Source organism: Schistocerca gregaria, chromosome 2 (assembly GCF_023897955.1).
Source record: "Schistocerca gregaria isolate iqSchGreg1 chromosome 2, iqSchGreg1.2, whole genome shotgun sequence".
Taxonomy (NCBI): domain Eukaryota; kingdom Metazoa; phylum Arthropoda; class Insecta; order Orthoptera; family Acrididae; genus Schistocerca; species Schistocerca gregaria.
The window spans coordinates 435,886,627-435,904,341 of record NC_064921.1 but is presented as its reverse complement, the minus strand read 5'-3'; the positions used below and the strand labels follow the sequence as shown (position 1 = coordinate 435,904,341).

At 41.8% G+C, this 17,715-nt stretch overlaps 1 protein-coding gene across 1 annotated transcript in view; it reads right to left on the bottom strand.

Annotated features, from left to right (window-relative positions):
- LOC126335822 (kinesin-like protein KIF19) overlaps nt 1-17,715 on the bottom strand; it is a 603,567-nt gene that overhangs the window by 496,022 nt on the left and 89,830 nt on the right. The gene's annotated exons all lie outside the window — the stretch shown is intronic.

The window sequence follows — 17,715 nt, the reverse complement described above, 5'->3', positions numbered from 1 at the left end:
TCAGTGACTGCCACCCCAACACGCGTATCATATCAGTGACACTCTCACCCCTATTGCGCGATAACACGAAACGGGCTACCCTTCTTTGCACTTTTTCGATGTGCTCTGTCAATCCTACCTGGTAAGGATCCCACACCGGGCAGCAATATTCCAGCACAGGACGGACAAGTGTAATGTAGGCTGTCTCTTTAGTGGGTTTGTCGCATCTTCTAAGTGTTCTGCCAACAAGGGCAGTCTTTGTTTCGCCTTCCCTACAATATTATCTATGTGGTATTTCCAATTTAAGTTGCTCATAATTGTAATTCCTAGGTACTTAGTCGAATTGTCAGCCCTTAGATTTGTACGATTTATCGTATACCCAAAATTTATGGGATTTCTTTCAGTACCTATGTGGATGACCTCACACTTGTCTTTGTTTAGTGCCAAGTGCCACTTTTCGCACCATACAGAAATTCTCTCTAGATCATTTTGCAATTGGAAATGATAATCTGATGATTTTACTAGACGATAAATTACAGCGTCATCTGCAAACAGTCTAAGGGGGCTGCTCAGATTACCACCTAGATCATTTATATAAATCAGGAACAGCAGAGGTCCAATGACACCACCTTGCGGAACGCCAGATATCACTTCTGTTCTGCTCGATGATTTACTGTCTATCACCACGAACTGTGACCTCTCGCAGAGGAAATCACGAATCCAGTCACACAACTGAGACGATACTCCATCTGCATGCAACTTGATTAATAGCAATATGGAATCGATCTGAGATACCTTGTCGACAGCACTCATTACTTCATGGGAATAAAGAGCTAGCTGTGTTGCACAAGAACGATATTTTCTGAATCCGTTTTGGTTATGTATCAATAAGTCATTTTCTTCAAGGTGATTCATAATGTTCGAGTACAGTATATGCTCCAAAATGTACTGCATATTGAGGCCAGTGATATGGGTCTGTAATTCAATGGTTTACTCCTATTTCCTTTCTTGAATATTGGAGTGACCTGTGATACTTTCCAGTCTTTAGGAACAGACCTTTCGTCAAGAGAGCGGTTCTATATGATTGCTAAGAAAGACGCTATTGTGTCTGCATAATCTGAGAGGAACCTGATTGGTATACCATCTGGACCGGAAGACTTGCCTTTCTTAATTGATTTGATTTGTTTCGCAACACCTAAGATATATACTTTTATGTCATTCATGCTAACAGCTGTTCTGATTTCGAAATCTGGAATATTTACTTCATCGTCTTTGGTGAAGGAATTGCGGAAAACTGTATTTAGTAACTCCGCATTAGTGGCACCATCATCGGAAACTTTTCCATCGCTATCGCGCAGTGACGGTATTGACTGCTTTTTGCCACTGGTGTACTTTACATACGACCAGAAACGCTCTGGATTTTCTACCATATTTTGAGACAATGTTTCATTGTGGAAACTATTAAAAGCATCTCGCATGACGTCCGCACTAAATTTAGAGCTTCCGTGAAATTCAGCTATTCTTGGGGACTTTGCGTTCTTCTGAATTTGGCATGCTTTTGCAACAGTGTTCTGACGAGTTTTGTGTACCATGGGGGCTACGTCTCGTCTTTTATTAACTTATACGGTATGAATCCATCTATTTCTGTCGATATTGTATCTTTGAATTTGAACCATATCTGGTCTACACTTACACAACTAGCTTGGAAGGAATGGAGACTCTCTCTTAGGAAGGCATCAAGCAAAATTTTTTTTGCTGTTTTAAATAGATATATTTTGCGTTTATTTTTAGTGGTTTTGCGTGATATGGTTTTGAGCCTCGCTACAATGACCTAGTGTTCACTAATCCCTGTATTCGTCATGACGCTCTCTATTAGATCAGGATTATTTGTGGCTAAGAGGTCAAGTGTATTTTCGCAACCATTTACAACGCGTGTGGGCTCGTGAACTAATTGTTCAAAATAATTCTCAGAGAAAGCATTTAGTTCAATTTCGGAAAATGTTTTCTGTCTACCACCGGCTATGAACATGTATTTTCGCCAACAAATCGAGGGTAGATTGAAGTCTCCACCAATTATAACTGTATGAGTGAGGTACTTATTTGTAAAGAGAGTCAAGTTTTCTTTGGACCGTTCAGCTATTAAATCATCTGAGTTGGGGGGTTGATAGAAGGAGTCAATTATTATTTTGGTATGGCTGTTGCGTATAATCTCTACCCATAGTAATTCACAGGAACGATCTATTACAGCCTCCACTACAAGATAAACTACTACCAACAGACACAAACACACCACCACCTACTTTATTTAATCTATACTTTCTGTATACAGTTTGCGTCTCTGCAAAAATTTCGGCAGAATTTATCTCCTGCTTTAGCCAGCTTCCTGTTCACCCTGCGTTTTGACTCTGCAGTCCGTATCTGTGCAAAGTTTAGAGGCGAAGAGTGTTTTCAGTATTAATTCTACGGCACAACAATGTCCCACCAATGAGTACGTACTCCTGTTGAACGGCTTCAGCCATTTCAAGGGGGTTGCATTGTGAGCATACGAAAAGCAAGTGGACCTACAGAAGGATTGAGGCACATATTTGGCTCAATGAATCGGTGACGTGTCACTGCTTTCAGCAGTGGTCTGTGGAACATTCCCACACTTGTAGACCAGATTCTGAACTTCCGCATACTACAAATCCCCTAGCTGGTGCCATTTATTCTTCAGGAATGTGGCGTACTTTTTCAGCAGGACAATGCCCGCGCACATACGGCTGCTGCGACGCGGCGTGCTCTTCGTACTGTACAACAATTGTCCAGCCCAGCAAGATCAACAGATTTCTCATCCACGATGAAGGAGGAACCTACTCGTTCTACAGGGCCGAATTGCAACAGAAGGCGCAAGATGCTTGGAACAGTCTATCGCAAGATGCCGTTAGGCACCTTCAAGATTATTTGCATGCCAGAGTACACGTCTTTTGACTGTTTGGTCACCATGTACTGTGACGTGCGTGTATCACATTGTCCTGCAATGATGAACTGCCTGCCACATCACCTGTGTTACTATATGTTAACAAACTCGAGATAACCCGCAGAGTAAGAAAACTGCGGCTCGCAGCAGGTCACACATCTATAGAGGCAGCACGATGAAGTGCGGGTAGAATCCCTAGACGCCCAGCTTGCTAAGTTTTTTGGTAAAATTTCATAGAACATAGCAGAAAAATATTTCATTCCTACCATAAAAGTATAAGGTACTCGATTTTAATGACATCTTTGCCTTACTGAAAACAGAAAATTATGAGTCTTCTGAGACCCTGAATGGTGGCCAAGGCGCTGAAACGCTGCATTGTGGTACAATGTACACTGCTGAAACTGCTGTTAGAATTTGATCTCAGTCTCTGCAGCCGATGATACCACCTTGGTAAACAGAGATAAATTGGCATCTTTTGTATATTTTGTTGAAATTTGCCCTGTCATAATAACTAAACAGCAAACATGACAAACTTTTTCCATATTATCTTCTGCTTGTTATTGTTCATGTACGTGGCTGTTCCACGAAGGTTCCTCCTATAATTTCCCCTTAATTTCCATTTGTTGTGAAGACTTCACGGGATTTACAGCGGTTCCACATCATTCGTATTCCACTTTCCCTTTACCCGTATTATACTTCATTTTCGTAGGTTACACATATAAGCTGCAGGTCTATAAACAGGTCGTTAAATGTACTTAGAAATAAAACAGAACCAGATGCCCAAATTAATTATTTGACGCAGTGATGTGGTAAGCCTCTACATGCTGCGGCATCACGGGGTAATAGATTGCTGAAGTGTCTCACTGCAGCTTCTGTCCTAGTCATGAGTTCAAATTTATTGAATGAATTATTGAATATGGTGTCGATTTATAGGCTATCAGCCAGTTTTCAGATCAGTAGATACTCGTAAGGTAACTGATTACCAGCCACAAGCACACTTACGTATTAGGGCTTGGAAAATATTACTTAAGGACAAAGCCATTGGGCATAATGGGAGTTCCTTTCTAAGTTGAAATAAACTGAATGAATTATGTAACTTTTTTTCCTCATTCGTTGTATTAATTTTAAAATAAGTCATTCCTTTATTTCATTATACTGCTAGATACATTCAGTTCATGTGCCACTTCGACGACTCACCTGTATAAAACCACACATTTGGTCCGTTACGAAGTCAGTTCATTACCACTGGTATAGTTAGGAAGTGTTTTAGTCACTTTCCTCGCATGTAACACTTAAAGAAACTAGTAAAGCTAACATGAGTTCAAACTTCACAGCGAGCTCGTATGAGTACATTATTGTAGGAGGTAGCAGGTAGTAACCTTCACGTTATGACTTGTACCTTATATTTTACTTTCCATGGATTGTTACAAATACGGAGAAATACAGAAGTTGTGAGTGGATGTCAGGGTGAATAACTGTCACTCCAAAAAATAAAATGGATAAAAATAGTAGCTCAAAATGATATGGATCGATTTTTCGCGCATTGTGCAAATGGGCATTAATTTACAAATCAGTAATGACACGTACACAGAGTGTACAGTCACATGCAAGAAAATATCGTCAGTGAACTGTAGTTCACTGAATGAATCATACCAAGCCGAGCGAAAATGGAGACGCTACTGTGCAATACGCAAAATACGACTCGAGGAAAATTTTTTTACCGGTTTACTATATGAGTAATAAATAGCCACAAAATTTGTGTCTACGTGTATGATATATATAGGTGATATCTCATATTTATGTCAGGTCAGAAAGAACAGACACCATTTTTGATCCAGCAGCAATTATGAAATAATACACAAAGGAACACATACATTAGCTGCAAGCAGGCATTGATTGGAATCAAGGGGGAAAGAGGAAAATTTGTGATAGTTCAGGGATCGAACCCGGGTCGTCTGCTTACTAGCAAATTCCATGACAATTAAATAACTAGGACACATTTATGAGTGGATTTGCACGAACTTCTATAGCACGCTACCCGTCAGACCCAAATTCTCACCTGGGCCATACAGTACTAGTATAGTGCCGTTTGCCCGTTATCCTCATTACTCGCGGAATATCGCCAGACTTTCATTCTGGTGTGCACCTACACTGAGGAGGTCACTGGCAGTCGAGCCCTAATTATATTAATTATAGAATCATATTAATAATAGAATAATAGAGACGAATTTTGTTAATTATAGATTTATAGAATTAAACTGTCGGCCCGGGTTCGATTCCTGGACTACCACAAATTTTAAACTTTCCCCCTTTATTTTAATCAATGCCCACTCGCAGCCAATGTATGTAATTCCTTTTTGTCTTTATTACCTGTATCATGCCTGGACACTAAATTGCTGAATTAAGTATACATAGCAATAATAACAGATGATAGAATACACAGAGCACAAACAATATTCCTTTCACCATACTGATAACTGTTTCCCGGTTAAATTTCAGCTTCACAATCCGATGAAGGAAGGATACCGTTCAAAGGTCTACGTCCTACCTGATGTAGGGGGTCGTTACTAGAAAATCCCAATGTTCGACAACCGGTAGTGTACGGTGCTTCAGACATTCTGGTCGAGCGCTCTCGCAGTAAGATGTTCTGAGAGAAGACGTTTGCCTTTGGGTCATAATAAGGGCACTCGGTGATCATAGAAGTCATCTACATCGAGAACTGACAAGTAACACTAGACTGCATATAACGATTCCAACCGAAGTCGTCATTGATTTTTCAGTCAGGGTTTCGCTGCCAAAAGGAATAGATAAAGGCAATCGACGATGATGCCAGTACCTGATGGTTTTTGTTGATATATCCATACGAGTGCTGCAACACTGCACTAAAGCTCGAGGTGCTACTCCATATGCCACATAGATTAGGTGTCTGTCATTACTTGCTTGTATAATACTTCATGATCTTCTGTTTTCATTGTTCACAAGCTTAGCACCTCCTGTTTCGCTCACGTAGACTTTATTGTCAGCACAGACTTTTTTTGTTTTTCTTTAATCGAATTTGTATGTTGTTACACTACGCCCAATGCTCATGAGTCCATCTACACACTATAAAAGAGTTAGTGACCCTTTATATGGCTGCCAGTCTTCACATAATTACGGAGGGTTTGATTTAATTTTATATAGTGAATTAAAAAAAGAAAGAGGCAAATAGGATAAGTGGTTCCATAGTTACCAACGCTAGCCTTAATCCTGGTACTGAATTCACTCGTGCCTAATGGATATTTATGTACGTGCGATTATTTCAATATGGTATCTATTTTGTTATCAGTAATGATTAGTTGGCATATTAATTACAATAAAACAAATATGATAAACATATATTAGTCCTAATGGAAAATTAATGTATTGAATATCCGTTTCTTTTTCTATGCAATTTTGACAAAGCTGATTTGTCACAGCTTTGTCTGATTTAGTTCTCAACTCGCAACTTCTTCTGAACTCTTCACGCTGAGGCCATAGAAGCATAGTCTTTTCCGAATGCACTTCTCTGACCTAAAAGTGGTCCTGCTTTGATGATGATATATTTTATAAAACTTTTCATTCCCCGTTTCACTCCCTTGTAAGATGTACTTTTTATTCTTAACCTCGAAGTCAAATACCAGTTTTCGTAGATGTATTTTTTTAAAAAAACTTTAGTAATTCTTCGATAATAATTTATTTATTTTTTAAATCTTTCACTTATATTTCACCCCTTTAGGGGTTGAATTTCAAAAAAAGCTGAAACATCGTTTTTTCAGACCGAGAAACCAACTGTAGTTCTTAATTCAAAATAGCATACTAGCACCTTTTTTTCAAAAACCTTTGTGTTGGAATTTCGAAAGAAATCGTTCTTAAATGATTCCTACAGTATAATATCAATATAGTCACCAAATTTCAAGTTTCCATCCTTAGCGATTTGGACTGGGCGATGAAGAGTCAGTCAATCAGTCAAACGTTTCCTGTTGTTACATAAGGATATTTAATCGTCTTTGAGCCACACTTCCAACATCGGTGAGTAAAAAACATCCTCTTCATAATTAAATGCAACTTCAACAAATAAAAATTAATGCGTAGGTCCTCAGGAAGACGGTTAATCTCTCCTTCTGAACATTGTACCATTATCTGGTGGGTCGCCTTTGATGTTGACGACATATAATAATACACTGTGCAATCATATGTCTATCAGACAAAAATGTCCACAGTTTGGCTGTCAAAGCTGACCCCCAACAGTTCTTAGGGTGTTAATCAGACCTCACTTCAAGTATAGGTATACGTCTCTTCTCTTCTTTTACTTCATTTTCACTATCTTCAACTTTAGTCCTAGCGTAATAAGACTCCAAAAATGATGTGACATTTTTATTTCAGTTCTGCGACCGGATACCTTTACTGTCGCTACAACGATGCGTAGCCCTGAGGGAAGAACGGGTGATCTGCTTGTGAATAGTGCTAGCTTCGTTCTAAGTATATTAGCATTTATTGAACTACTTGTGACTTGTATTTCAAAGGTGAGGAGGGGGAACAATCCTCCAGTTCGCTTAGACGAATATAAAAAAAACTTCCTGAAAACTGCCTGGACAGATTGTCAGGCCGGTGTCTTTAATAGGTCGCTGAGACTCGAACGAACGGAGACTCACCACCCAATCTAGCAAGAGAGCGCGTAACGTTAAGCTGTACAGACATGTATTCTGTCTATGATTCTTCTCATTTACGTATCACTTCCTACTTCGATCGTACTCTGAATTTCGTTCCATTTCATAATTTTATTTTTACAAGCACTTGCACGTATTTCTATTGCAAGTAGTATGTAACTAAACGCACGTAACTGACAAGGCTAAAATAAGTACACCTATTTGAAGAATCTCTTTTGTCGTTCTTCATTATATCTGGTTACGAGCTGTTCGGTGCGGATCTTCACAGTGAAATTCTTGTGATAGTAATGTTCTTGTTGCAGTTGTTTGAGCGTACACGCAGTGGAACCACCTGTAGCCCTGCGAGTCAGTAACGTCACTGAACACATAGCTGCAGCAGATGCCGGAAACATGCGTCAGTCTTGGTTTCTGCTTCCGTTTACGATTTCGTTAAAGTGATAATAATAGAGAACAACAGAATAACAGCTATCTTCACCTATACCGAGACCATTTCTTTCAGCTCCAGCAGTCCTAAACAGATCATAAATTGCGAAATGAAATTTACAAGCTGGCGCCAATAGGTCGGTTACACTTTGAAAGTTAAGTGGTCGGTATATGGCATATGAATTTTCCAAACGGGAAGCTCTGCTGCACGCAGATCCTAATGAAACGGGTTAGCACGACTCTGGCTGCTGGTCTACGAACGGAAAACCCGCTACGCTGCAGCAGTCGGTTTCCATCGTCGCAGCGTTGCGGTGGGGGCCGCGTAAATCACGAGATCCAGAGGCGCGTGCTCGGCTTTAGGCTTTCTTCGGCGGCGGACAGTCAATTGCCCAAGGGCATAGCAGCCGCCCAGCTACCGGTCAATACCCCAGCCCGCCACGCTGCCGAGGCGAAGCGGAGCCACGTGCTCCGCCACTGATGCTACCAGCATCTCCACCCAGTACCCAAATGTCCCTACTTCACGTCCTGAACTTAATATCTACGTCGTCAGTAGTCGCACAGACAGATACCTTAACTGTTTATCTAACGGCCGAATTTCCGTTGATCGCTTGTCCTACGAAAGACTTCCCATATTTTTTTTAAAAAACGTGGTGGCTTTTGTAGATTCTGGCATCTCTTTGCCGTAAACAAGAACAATCAGGTTAATTGCAAATCCTAAGCTGACGCATCTAAATGAAGATAATAGTTGAGGTACATGAGAATTCATAAATGATTTGATGTTGTACGGGATAGTTATAGCTAAGCTTTCACTACTTGAGGCAGTGTCGTCGGGAAACTACACTGAAGCGCCGAAGAAACAGATACAGGCATGCGTATTCAAACACAGAGTTATATAAGCAGGCAGAATACGGCGCTGAGGTGGGTAACGCCTATACATGACAAGAGTCTGGCGCAGTTATCAGTTACTGCAGCTACAATGGCACGTTTTCAAGGTTTTTGTGAGTTTGAACTTGGTGTTACAGTCGGTGCATGAGCGTTGGGACACAGCATCACCGAGGTAGCGATGAAGTGGTGATTTTCCCGTGTGATCATTTCACTAGTGTACCGTGAATATCAGGAATAAGGCAAAACATCAAATCTCCGACACCGCTGCGGCCGGAAAAAGATCGTGCAAGAACGGGACCAATGACGACTGAAGGGAATCATTCAAGCCGGTCTGTGTGGCCGAGCGGTTCTAGGTGCTACAGTCTGGAACAGCGCGACCGCTACGGTCGCAGGTTCGAATCCTGCTTCGGGCATGGATCTGTGTGATGTCCTTATGTTAGTTAGATTTAAGTAATTCTAAGTTCTAGGGGACTGATGACCTCAGATGTTAAGTCCCATAGTGCTCAGAGCCATTTGAACCATTTTTAGAATCACTGAACGTGACAGAAGAGCAGCCCTTCCGCAAATTGCTGGGCCATCAACAGGTTTCAGTGTGTGAACCATTCAACGAAACATCATCGATGTGGCTTTTCGGAGATGAAGGCCTACTCGTGTACTCTTGATGACTGCACGACACAAAGCTTTAGACCTCACCTGGGCCCGTCAACACCAACAATGGATTGTTGATGACTGGAAACATGTTGCTCGTCGGATGAGCCTCGTTTCAAATTGTATCGAGCGGATGGACGTGTACGAGTATAGAGACAACCTCTTGAATCCATGGACCCTGCATGTCAGCAAGGAAGTGTTCATGCTGGTCAAGATTCTGTAATGATGTAGGGCGCATGCAGCTGGAGTGATATGGGACCCCAGATACGTCTAGATACGAGTCAAACTAGTGACATGTACGGAAACATCCTGTCTGACCACCTGCATCTATTCATGTCCATTCTAGATTCCGACGGAATTTGGACAAGGTGAGCAGAGCTTCACTCGTAAAGCTGTTTTATCAAAACAACAACGATAATGCTGCTGTTATTCGCGAGAATAGACGCATTCAACGAATACAGAGAGGTCCTCTTTCCGTACCCGTGTTGAAGACCATGATTCGGAACTTCGAATTAACCGGCGATTTGGGAACCGCTCCTAGCAGTCGCCGACGGCCAATTGCGCCACATATTGTTGAAGAAATTACGGTTTCCACGGCTGAGGAAGCTGAATGCAATGTGCATTCTTCAAGCAGTGCATGAAATGTGTCACGACAGTTGAACACCCAAAATCCAAAATCCCACATGAAATGTTTCGGGCAGCAGTGAAGCGATCTCTAGTGAGATTCCAGGCTATCGTAGATGCATATGCTTGTCACGTTAAGCAACGTTTGTAGCCAGGTACATAATCGTGATGGCAGTTAACAAATGTTACCTTTTCATGTGAAAATTAAAATGTGTTATTGCTCTTTCGCGTCTTGATATATAGTTGTATCCTACGATATTCGTTTTTCTCGAGGGCTCTCTCAAGTAGCGAAAGTTTACCTATAACCACTTTGTCATCAGTCCGAAGATTGATCTGATGCAATTCTCCTTTCTTGTCTTTTTTGTGCATCTCTTTCCATATCTGTCATATGAAAAGACTGTACCTATTACAATCTGCTTGCTGTAGTAGCATCTTCGTGACCCTCTACATTTTCCTCGAATAAGAAATTTATTCGTTATGATAAGCCCTGTCATCCAGGTGTTTCTTTTAGTCCCGTTGTGTTCGTATGTCCCAAATTCGATTCAGTACTCCTTCATTACTGACCTGGTCTACCCATCTACGAGGGGATTCCAATAAGTAATGCAACACACTATTATTGTGAAAGCAGGTTGGTTTTATTCAGGTTTCGATCATACGGTACTACTCATTCAATATTTTGTCTATTTTTCAACATAATCTTCCCTTTCTGGGAGGGCCTGCATGCCCTCGCGGTATTATTCTAGTGTTTTACTGTACGACGTCGGAGCCAACGTCTTGCTGCATCAGTGGCCTCCCCATTGCTTACGTTCTGCTACCTGCGGAGTGCAACCTTCATCTTGCCCAGATGATCCATTGTTGCTCTTTATGATCCTCTGCTAGACACACCCCTTTGAGTATCCCAAATGGTGGACCAGTGTATCAGCACTGCCGAAAGAGACGTTCAGTTGTGGAGCGAGGTGTCTGATTGTGATCCGTCCATCACCTCGAATAAGGGTGTCCGCACGTTCCAACTTTGCAGGAGTCACAGCTGTATGCTGGCGGCCGGCACGTGGGAGATGCGACAGGTTGGCGCGACGTTGTTGTGATGATGACGGACCATCGACCAACAAGAAACCGTACTTCTGTTCACTACCAGGTCTCTGTAAACATTATGTAAGTGTCTATGAATATCTGCGATGCTGTAGTTTTCCTCCTAAAGAAACTCAATAAGAGCTCTCTGATTGGACCTAAACCGACCGTTGTGGCCGAGCGGTTCAGTCCGAAACCGCTCTGCTGTTACGGTCTCAGGTTCAAATCCTGCCCCGGGCATGGATGTGTGTGGTGTCCGTAGGTTAGTTAGGTTTAAGTAGTTCTAAGCTCTAGGGGACTGATGACCTCAGAAGTTAAGTCCCATGGTGTTCACAGCCATTTGAACCATTTGCTTGGAAAGCATTTTGAAGACTTCATGAAGCTATAGCAACGGAATCGAGACTGTTCCACAGTATCTCACAACGAATTTCGCATTTTTTTCATCCTATAACGACTTTTGATGAAAAAATGTTACTTTGTTTATTGAGTGCCCGTCGTATTTTCCGGCACTCATGTGTAGCACTACGAGGTGAAGATAAAATGCTTTAATTGTCTTATAGAAGAAATAAAATTACCTAACTACTTTTTGTTTGTTTCCAGGTGCAGGCCTGTTTGCTGGTACACACTGAAATCCCCGCGCAACTGTAATATAGTACGCCACTACAGGATCTAACGCAAAATGGCGCTGCCCATAGTTTACGAAATGCAGAATCGGTCGTAATTTGTTTACTTTCAGGATTTCATCGAAGAAATTCGTGTTCTTGCATTTACATAGGCTAGTTAAAATGGTTCAAATGTCTCTGAGCACTATGAGACATGACATCTTGGGTTATCAGTCCCCTACACTTAGAACTACCTAAACCTAGCTAACCTTAGGACATCACACACATGCATGCCCGAGGCGATTAGAACGTGCGACCGTAGCAGCAGCGCGGTTCCGGACTGAAGCGCCTAGAACCGCTCGACCACTACGGACGGCCAACGGTGCAAGAGTCCATGCTGAGTTGATGGAAGTGTACAGTAAAAATTCGCCTTCATATGACCACTGATTACGTACCGCAGACTTTCCCGTTATCTGAATGACGAGGAACGAAGTGATAAACCATCTCTCTGTCAGGAACCGGAAACGCAGGAGAATTTCAGGCTGCGTTATTGGAAGTCGGGTGCAGCTCAACCGATGCGACATTCGAAAAGTAAAAACCGGTGATGAAGCGGTTTTCGATACACTGCATGCCATTTGGACATGATAAAGTTTTCCACCCGCTGGGTTCTGCGATTGCTGACACGCATTCAAAGGGACTGCGGAATAGAGGCAGCAGCAGATATGTTGCAGCTGTATCAGGCCAGTCCATATCGCTTCTTTAGATGCCTAATAAAAATGGACAAATTCTGGCTGCACAGTATGTCCCCAAACTAATGAGGAAGGCAATCAGTGGAAACACGTGGATTAAGTGGGTTAAAATGTCATCGAAAGACGTTAAAGGCACATTGCCAGCGTCATCGCGCCCAGCCCAAGCCGCTAAGGATAGAAACTTGACATTTGGGAAGGGTATAGATCTCCTACTGTAGGCATCGTTTAAGAAGAGACTTTTCGAAATTCCCTCCTCCCGTTCCCCTAAGGGGGTGAAAGAGGGGATGAAAAGTTTTTTGAAAATATGTCGCTATTAAATCAATTTAGAAGCTATATCTACGAAAATTGATATTTGGTTTCTCGATCAGAAATAAAGAAATATCTATTCAAGCATTTTTGGAAAATTATCTACTATGGAGGTGAAATAAAAGGCGCCAATTTTTAAAAAAAATTTCGTTAGATTATAAAATTTTTAAAGCTGAATCTACGAAAATTGTTATTTCACTTCTCAGTTAGATGTAAAGAAAATATGTTTCGGATGAAAGTTTCTATGGAAATATCAGCAGAACGGTGCTAAGGGCATGATTAAGAAAAAGCTTTGGTCTCCAGCAACCAGAAACGCTTTTTAATCAGAAGTAAATTCAACGAAGTCCATTCTTCTTTAGCCTTAATTGGCCTGATAGATTTAGAAGGTGCTGCAACTTGTGAAAAATGTAAAAACTCGATTAAATTAAAAAAAATCTGTGCAGTGCATAAGTCCACGAGAGAAAAGCAGTCAGCGCTGAGCTAGTATTATATAAAGAGAGAGACTCGGCTGCAAAGTTATTTTCATTATCAATAACGCATTTCGCCTATTTGAGGCTTTCACAGATTTTGAAATGCTATCAAGGATTTATAAATCGCGGGCTGGTACGGCGGTTACTCGGAACGGCGGTAACGAACAGTCTAAATGAAGAACTGTCGAAGAAGATATCCTTAAATTTGTCGGGTGGCTAAACGGTCTAATAGACGGCTACAGTGAAACTAGCGTGCAGAGGAAAACAATGCTGACCACGCTGCTAAGGCAACACAACAACTTATTTGTAATAAAAATAACTTTTCAACCGAGATTTTCTCTTTATATAACTATTATAACCAGTTGCGGTACCAACCAGTTCATCAAGGAATGCAAGAAGCTTAAATTTTATGTTTATTCTCCTTGAACAATCCACTTTCAAAATTTCTCCTTGATTGTGATTGCTGTTCACTTTATGTACAAAAAAAAATGGTTCAAATGGCTCTGAGCACTATGGGACTCAACTTCTGAGGTCATCAGTCCTCTAGAACTTAGAACTACTTAAACCTACCTAAACCATGGACATCACACAGATCCATGCCCAAGGCAGAATTCGAACCTGCGACCGTACCGGTCGCGCGGTCCAGACTGTAGCGCCTAGAGCCGCTCGGCCACCCCGGCCGGCTCTATGTACATAATCCGGGTGGATACGCTGCAGTCCTACCTCACTCCCATCCCAATTAGTGCTTCCCTATCATATCCTTGAACTCTTATAGCTGCAGTCAGGTTTCAGTACGCTTTCACTCACTGTACTTAATGTCTTCCAGTGAATATTATGCAAAACACTTTCTAAATCAACAAACGATTAAGACTGCTGAACCGATCACGATGTCTGACTATCCGAATACAATACGGTCTGATTATATCCACGGACTTGAATTGGTGACTCGAAATGTCGAGGAGTGGAATGGAACAGAGCCAAGCCATGTTGCTCGAGGATTTTCTCCCACGTGGTCATTATGCTGGTCGACAAAGGACAAACAGTGACTGCAGGCAAGACGCTGAGGAACAAGTCGGTGGTCGAGAGCACCGGGACGTTCGCTACAGTCGGCATGCGGGGCACATGTGCAGCAGAAGCAGGCAGCGCCACGTGGCCTGTCCTGAAGAAGTGCCACACATTTTTCACTGCGGAGAAGTGGGCCATGTCCTGCACAATTAGTGCTGTAGTTTTTATTTTTATTCATCATTGTGCAGATTCCATACAGTCTACACATTACTACATAGGTGGAACTTCGGAAAATAAATACTACGGTGTAAAACTGCAAAATCCACTTTCAAGGAGACATAATGTTTTTGTGCTCTACGAGTTCACATGCTGAGATTTAACCTCAGTTTTTATGTTTCTCGCCGAGTAGATTTGGTTTATAAAGAACAAGTTTATTTGCTTAAATAGTAAAAAAAAAAAAATGATTCAAATGCCTCCGAGCATTATGCGACTTAACTTTTGAGGTCATCAGTCGCCTAGAACTTAGAACCAATTAAACCTAACTAACCTAAGGACATCACACACATCCATGCCCGATGCAGGATTCGAACCTGCGACCGTAGCGGTCGCTCGGTTCCAGACTGTAGCGCCTAGAACCGCACGGACACTCCGGCCGGCGTTTAAATAGTAAAATATAATTAATCTCAGTAAAGAGTAAATAACAAAATACAGTTCTCAAGTGTTTTCTCTAAAGGTTAATGATCTCTCTTTGTAGTTAATGTTGCATACTGGTTTTGTTCGACGGCTCTTCAATGAATGAGCTTGGAGTACTGCGTAAGGTTCTGTTGGAACTATTCCATATTGCTGTCGATATAATGTCGTAATGATGAATGAGGTTCTGGTGTCTTACGTTTACAAACAGTGATAAAGCAGAACACGGCCAACATTCATTTTGCTACTTTTTTTTAAGTATCCTGCGACGACATGCTGACCTATAGCGTAACCAGAAGTCTAGATTAGTTACAAGGCGACAGTCTAACTGTGAGCTGGTCAAGCGAACGAATGTCATATCATGAGAACAACTGTAATTCTTTTTATGGCGTGTAGTTCACGCGTATTGGATTTTTATGATTGGATTCTCTCCGCCATCTTGCTGACCGTTGCATGTCAAAACAAATGGGTGGTAGCGTTAGCGTCAACATTTCCCTTAATTATTATTGGTACATTATTCTACACGTCCACAGATTTGTGATGTACTCACACTGAAGCGTACGTTTAGACAGACGTGCACTGAGGGAGAGGATGTTTTTTTCTTGTTTTTCACACGGGTGCAGTTACCGATGTAGAATCAGACATATATCATATTCTGTAGCCTGCAGCGTTCCTCATTATAACGTGTAGTAGTCACACAGCCCGCGTCTGGACGTTATATCACACATGTAAACGTAAACGAACCATTCCATTTTGCAAGGCTCCGTTAATCCTGCAGAAAATTACTGTATCTCGGTATACATGTATGTGGCTCGGTCAAATTAGTTTAACTACATAGTTTTTAGTCCGCTACAACAACCAACAACACGGTAATGTGATGCGTTCCTCACAATAATCTAGAATATTACAGTAACAAGTGGATTTCACTTTATCCTTTCGACTAAAATGAAATACAGTATTTGTTATGAATTCTAATCGAGAAGGAAGCAGTGAGATGAACTTGTTCGTGAGCTATGTAACATACAGTGAGAAGGTGACTTTTTCCAGAAATTAAAGCATTTTATTAGACCTCACGAATGGAGTCACTTTTATCCGCTAAGCTGGCAGTGACTAATAAAGATTAAACTGAAGCTTTTTTTTAAAATGACAGCGCAAATCATACGCACCGCCTAAATGTCAGTGCTATCATACAATAAGAATGATTTCTATGGACTTTGTGACCGTTTCGTGCGTAGTAAATTTCTCAGCAAATACGAAACATTCGTACCTGAGCATTTTGTTATAGAATTTTTTGTTTTTTAATAAATAGAAATTTCAGTTGACTTTCTTCTTCTAACATGCGCGAAGCGGTGTCGACAGATACATTTGTGCTTGAAAGTCCAGTTTAAGTCTCTTAGAGGCGACAATAGTGCCACATATGGTACTTCTGCTGCACGATTAGGCGCATGCAAAATCACCTAATGTTACATTTATGGAGCGTTTGACTACTGCATTGCTTTTCAAGAAGAAATGTGATGTGCCAGCTTTTTAATATTGTCTCAGATTCGCACCTAGAAGCTGGCCAGACTTATACGATTATGAGTTGGCGTGTTGAGAGGTGGGCACTGGCGTACACAGGGTTTGCACAGCAGTAGGTACCAAGTAACAGTACCCGCCAGGGTTAGAGCGAATTATAGTGAGGCGACAAAAGTCAATGGATAACGATATTCACGTATACAGATGGCGGTCGTGTCGGGTACAAAAGGTATAAAAGGGCAGTGAATTGGCGGAGTTGCCATTCAAATTCAGGTGATTCATGTGAATAGGTTTCCGACGTGATTAAGCTTGCATGACGGGAATGAACAGACTTTGAAAGCGGAATGGTCGTTGCAGCTAGACGCGTGGGACATTCCGTTTCGAAAATCATTAGGGAATTCAATATTCTGAGGTCCACAGTGTAAAGAGTGCGCCGAGAATACCAAATTTCAGGCATTACCTCTCACCATTGATAACGGGGCGGCCAACAGCGTGCACTTAACGACAGAAAGAAGTGGCTTTTGCATACAGGTGTTGGTGCTAACAGTGAATCAATAATGCGTAAAATAATTGCAGAAATCAATACGGGGAGTAGAACGAACGTATCCGTTAAGAAAGTGCGGCAGAACTTGGCCTTAATGCGCTTTGGTAGCAGACGAGCGACGTGTCTTAGCTAACAGTACGACATCGCTTGCAGCGCCTCTCCTGGACTTGTGACCATATCGGTTCGACTCTAGACTACCACATAGAATACTGTCCAGACGATCTCAGAAGGATAAAAATGGTTCAAATGGCTCTGAGCACTATGCGACTTAACTTCTGAGGTCATGAGTCACCTAGAACGTAGAACTAATTAAACCTAACTAACCTAAGGACATCACACACATCCATGCCCGAGGCAGGATTCGAACCTGCGACCATAGCGGTCGCTCGGTTCCTGACTGAAGCGCCTAGAACCGCACGGCCACTCCAGCCGGCTCAGAAGCATATCTGGGGTTTACGGGATGGGGGTAGAGTTTAGAGCTGATGATAGGGTTCGGTTGTGGTGCAGACTTCAGGAAGCCATTGACCCCAGTTGTCAACAAGACACTGTGCAACTCACCAGGCTAC